Below are 5,000 nucleotides of genomic sequence, written 5' to 3'. Positions count from 1 at the left end.
AACCGGATTAAACGTATACACGGCGCTGATTAGTAATAGATAGAGCCATCAGAATACAGATAATGTATAGACCTGTCCGTATACATGCTGAAAGACTCTGCTCACAATCACACGTCAGCCAGACACTCTTATCACGCACTACTCTCTGCCTGTAACAGGCACACAGACAATATGTAAGCACCAGCATGGAACAACACCCAGTGCATCCTCTCTGCCACATTAGACAATCCACACTATCATAACCAGACCGGGAGGTCCACTCGGAAAACAGAATATCCCACCCTTCCGACAACCACCATTGCTCAGCTAAGCCACCAACACCCACACATGTCCCAGACAGGGGTGCACCCAACATCACAATACTGCCTCCTGTCACACCACACAAACAATGGCAGGAATGAAAGACACAGGTCTGCCACAAGCATGGAATCAGAGCGCCGCCTGTTATGAGCCAAAGGTGCACCCTGACGTGGCAAATCAGATGATGCCGCAGTCATTTACTTACGATAATCACAATCAACAAACCGGGCCCCCCCCCCCCCAAGTGCCTTAACCTAACCCGTATTGTACCTTAACCTAACCCGTATTGTACCTTAACCTAACCCGTATTGTACCTTAACCTAACCCGTATTGTACCTTAACCTAACCCGTATTGTACCTTAACCTAACCCGTATTGTACCTTAACCTAACCCGTATTGTACCTTAACCTAACCCATATTGTACCTTAACCTAACCCATATTGTACCTTAACCTAACCCATATTGTACCTTAACCTAACCCATATTGTACCTTAACCTAACCCATATTGTACCTTAACCTAACCCATATTGTACCTTAACCTAACCCATATTGTACCTTAACCTAACCCATATTGTACCTTAACCTAACCCATATTGTACCTTAACCTAACCCATGTTGCGCCTTAACCTAACCCATGTTGCGCCTTAACCTAACCCATGTTGCGCCTTAACCTAACCCATGTTGCGCCTTAACCTAACCCATGTTGCGCCTTAACCTAACCCATGTTGCGCCTTAACCTAACCCATGTTGCGCCTTAACCTAACCCATGTTGCGCCTTAACCTAACCCATGTTGCGCCTTAACCTAACCCATGTTGCGCCTTAACCTAACCCATGTTGCGCCTTAACCTAACCCATGTTGCGCCTTAACCTATCCCATGTTGCGCCTTAACCTAACCCATGTTGCGCCTTAACCTAACCCATGTTGCGCCTTAACCTAACCTATGTTGCGCCTTAACCTAACCTATGTTGCGCCTTAACCTAACCTATGTTGCGCCTTAACCTAACCTATGTTGCGCCGTAACCTAACCTATGTTGCGCCGTAACCTAACCTATGTTGCGCCATAACCTAACCTATGTTGCGCCTTAACCTAACCTATGTTGCGCCTTAACCTAACCTATGTTGCGCCTTAACCTAACCTATGTTGCGCCTTAACCTAACCTATGTTGCGCCTTAACCTAACCTATGTTGCGCCGTAACCTAACCTATGTTGCGCCTTAACCTAACCTATGTTGCGCCTTAACCTAACCTATGTTGCGCCTTAACCTAACCTATGTTGCGCCTTAACCTAACCTATGTTGCGCCTTAACCTAACCTATGTTGCGCCTTAACCTAACCTATGTTGCGCCTTAACCTAACCTATGTTGCGCCGTAACCTAACCTATGTTGCGCCTTAACCTAACCTATGTTGCGCCTTAACCTAACCTATGTTGCGCCGTAACCTAACCTATGTTGCGCCTTAACCTAACCTATGTTGCGCCTTAACCTAACCTATGTTGCGCCTTAACCTAACCTATGTTGCGCCTTAACCTAACCTATGTTGCGCCTTAACCTAACCTATGTTGCGCCTTAACCTAACCTATGTTGCGCCTTAACCCAACACACGTTGGGCCTTAACCCAACACACGTTGGGCCTTAACCCAACACACGTTGGGCCTTAACCCAACACACGTTGGGCCTTAACCCAACACACGTTGGGCCTTAACCCAACACACGTTGGGCCTTAACCCAACACACGTTGGGCCTTAACCCAACACACGTTGGGCCTTAACCCAACACACGTTGGGCCTTAACCCAACACACGTTGGGCCTTAACCCAACACACGTTGGGCCTTAACCCAACACACGTTGGGCCTTAACCCAACACACGTTGGGCCTTAACCCAACACACGTTGGGCCTTAACCCAACACACGTTGGGCCTTAACCCAACACACGTTGGGCCTTAACCCAACACACGTTGGGCCTTAACCCAACACACGTTGGGCCTTAACCCAACACACGTTGGGCCTTAACCCAACACACGTTGGGCCTTAACCCAACACACGTTGGGCCTTAACCCAACACACGTTGGGCCTTAACCCAACACACGTTGGGCCTTAACCCAACACACGTTGGGCCTTAACCTGCTCTGTAATTGTCATACGACGCGTTAAATTAGTGTAGTGTTGCCTAACTGCAACCCCCGCAATATAGTTTGCTACTCGCACTGCCCGGTCCCCAGAGTATCGCTTCATGTTAAACACCTTGCAGCTATACACTGTAATGCGGATGGCGGCAGGACGTACATGCTCAATGCCCTTCGCAGTTGTTCATTGGCATTCGCATGGCGAAGCACAGCCTACGTTGTGGTACGGCTTGTGGCAACTGTCCGCTGATGTTGTACGTCCAAATCACACACTGTACCGCACATTGGTCCTCATGTACTGAATGATACATCGTGGTACATGTGTGACCGTACCACGACTGCGCCAACAACGGCGAACCATACGGTCCAAATATTGTGCACTCAGCTACGTGTCGTCTCCCTATAAGAGCTGGATTGCAGTATGGTATGCCGTGGATGGCGATCAGCATGAGCCGTCTGTTGATGTAGTGGCGCGTGTTGTCAGACGTAGTCGTCTCTTCTCACACACCGTGATAGCATGGTGCACTGCGTTCCACATCTGCGACATGCGACAGAGGCCGGTTGACAGTCGTTCGCGCAATGGACATCGCATACGTACGGGGGCCACCTTCCACGTGTTCGCGAAGCGTGCACATGTTGTTGCGTGTATGTGGGCAGACATAGTGTGTCGTGACACCTGACACAGGCATGCAACAATCGTTGAATTTGCAAATGGCGATGGACGTCTACGTTTGCTGGTGACGTTACGCAAATGAAGAACTGGTAAACCGTTGTGGTGCGGTTGTTCTCGCTAGAGGTGAATCAGTGATGGCGACGATCGGTTGAGCTACCAACCGGTTGTTTCAGCGATACCCACCATGCCCACGAACGTGAATGGCATGTGGGTGTGAAGCGATACGCGGCGGTGGCTGGGTGGGACCGTCCCCGGCCGGTGAGGGGGGGCCTTCCGGCGTGCTGGCCGCGCGGTGCGTGGGCGCACGCGCTACAGCCGGCTGGTGGGGGCGGCCAGTGGCAGGCGCGCCGGCCGACGGAGGCGGCAGGCGGCGCAGCTGCGCGCCGGCGCACCCTGCACGCGGCGCCGTGCGGCCAAAGTAGGTCCTCGCGGGCCCGGTGCGAAGCGCGGTGGACATCTGCAGTGTGCTGGTCCGATTGAGGACTGTGTGCGCTGAGGATGCGCCGCCGCCCGGCGCTCGGCGCCGCGACGCCGTCTGCTGCTCGGTCGCCTCTGCGGTTCTCGCAGGTGGATTGTATCGCAGCTGTGCGGACGTGTTGGCGCGTGCGCTGTGCTGGGAGAGTTCGCTTCGGCACCCAAGTGGGGCTTTTGTCCTTCTGTGGCGCTGGCGTTGGAGCTGCCGGCCACCGTAGGTGGCGCGTGTTGTCTCCCGCCGGCAATGCCACGACAGCACGCTCCCGGGCCTCTGTCGGCAGCGGCAAGCTCAGTTGGGAGCACGGGTGGTCGCACCTAAAGCGTCTACTCGCCAAACTCCGGGCGATTGCGCCTCTCTCGAACCCGACCAAGTACTTAGGACGGCGCTGCGCGCCGCCGGGACCTGAGAGGGTTTCGAGGTGTATTGTGCAGGGGAGCTCAGCCTCCTCCTGTTTGCAGAATAATTGAGCGGACGCTTGCGTGTTCGCGCGGGCCCCCGGGACACACTCCCGGGCGGCCGGCTGCTCAGCTCTAGTTGACGCAGCTCCCTGGTTGATCCTGCCAGTAGTCATATGCTTGTCTCAAAGATTAAGCCATGCATGTCTCAGTACAAGCCGCATTAAGGTGAAACCGCGAATGGCTCATTAAATCAGTTATGGTTCCTTAGATCGTACCCACGTTACTTGGATAACTGTGGTAATTCTAGAGCTAATACATGCAAACAGAGTCCCGACCAGAGATGGAAGGGACGCTTTTATTAGATCAAAACCAATCGGTCGGCTCGTCCGGTCCGTTTGCCTTGGTGACTCTGAATAACTTTGGGCTGATCGCACGGTCCTCGTACCGGCGACGCATCTTTCAAATGTCTGCCTTATCAACTGTCGATGGTAGGTTCTGCGCCTACCATGGTTGTAACGGGTAACGGGGAATCAGGGTTCGATTCCGGAGAGGGAGCCTGAGAAACGGCTACCACATCCAAGGAAGGCAGCAGGCGCGCAAATTACCCACTCCCGGCACGGGGAGGTAGTGACGAAAAATAACGATACGGGACTCATCCGAGGCCCCGTAATCGGAATGAGTACACTTTAAATCCTTTAACGAGTATCTATTGGAGGGCAAGTCTGGTGCCAGCAGCCGCGGTAATTCCAGCTCCAATAGCGTATATTAAAGTTGTTGCGGTTAAAAAGCTCGTAGTTGGATTTGTGTCCCACGCTGTTGGTTCACCGCCCGTCGGTGTTTAACTGGCATGTATCGTGGGACGTCCTGCCGGTGGGGCGAGCTGAAGGCGTGCGACGCGCCTCGTGCGTGCTCGTGCGTCCCGAGGCGGACCCCGTTGCAATCCTACCAGGGTGCTCTTGAGTGAGTGTCTCGGTGGGCCGGCACGTTTACTTTGAACAAATTAGAGTGCTTAAAGCAGGCAAGCCCGC

General features: G+C 53.2%; 1 non-coding gene across 1 annotated transcript in view; it reads left to right on the top strand.

Annotated features, from left to right (window-relative positions):
• Nucleotides 1–4,118: 4,118 nt before the first annotated feature.
• The window catches only part of LOC124584375, a 1,910-nt gene continuing 1,028 nt past the window's right edge, over nt 4,119–5,000 (top strand). Inside the window, exon 1 of the ribosomal RNA XR_006974716.1 lies at nt 4,119–5,000. This exon is cut by the window's right edge and continues 1,028 nt beyond it. This is a non-coding gene — a ribosomal RNA (small subunit ribosomal RNA).

This window comes from Schistocerca americana, unplaced genomic scaffold (genome assembly GCF_021461395.2).
Source record: "Schistocerca americana isolate TAMUIC-IGC-003095 unplaced genomic scaffold, iqSchAmer2.1 HiC_scaffold_471, whole genome shotgun sequence".
Classification (NCBI taxonomy): Eukaryota; Metazoa; Arthropoda; class Insecta; order Orthoptera; family Acrididae; genus Schistocerca; species Schistocerca americana.
The sequence above is the reverse complement of the archived record's forward strand: the minus strand, read 5'-3'. Positions and strand labels throughout refer to the sequence as shown.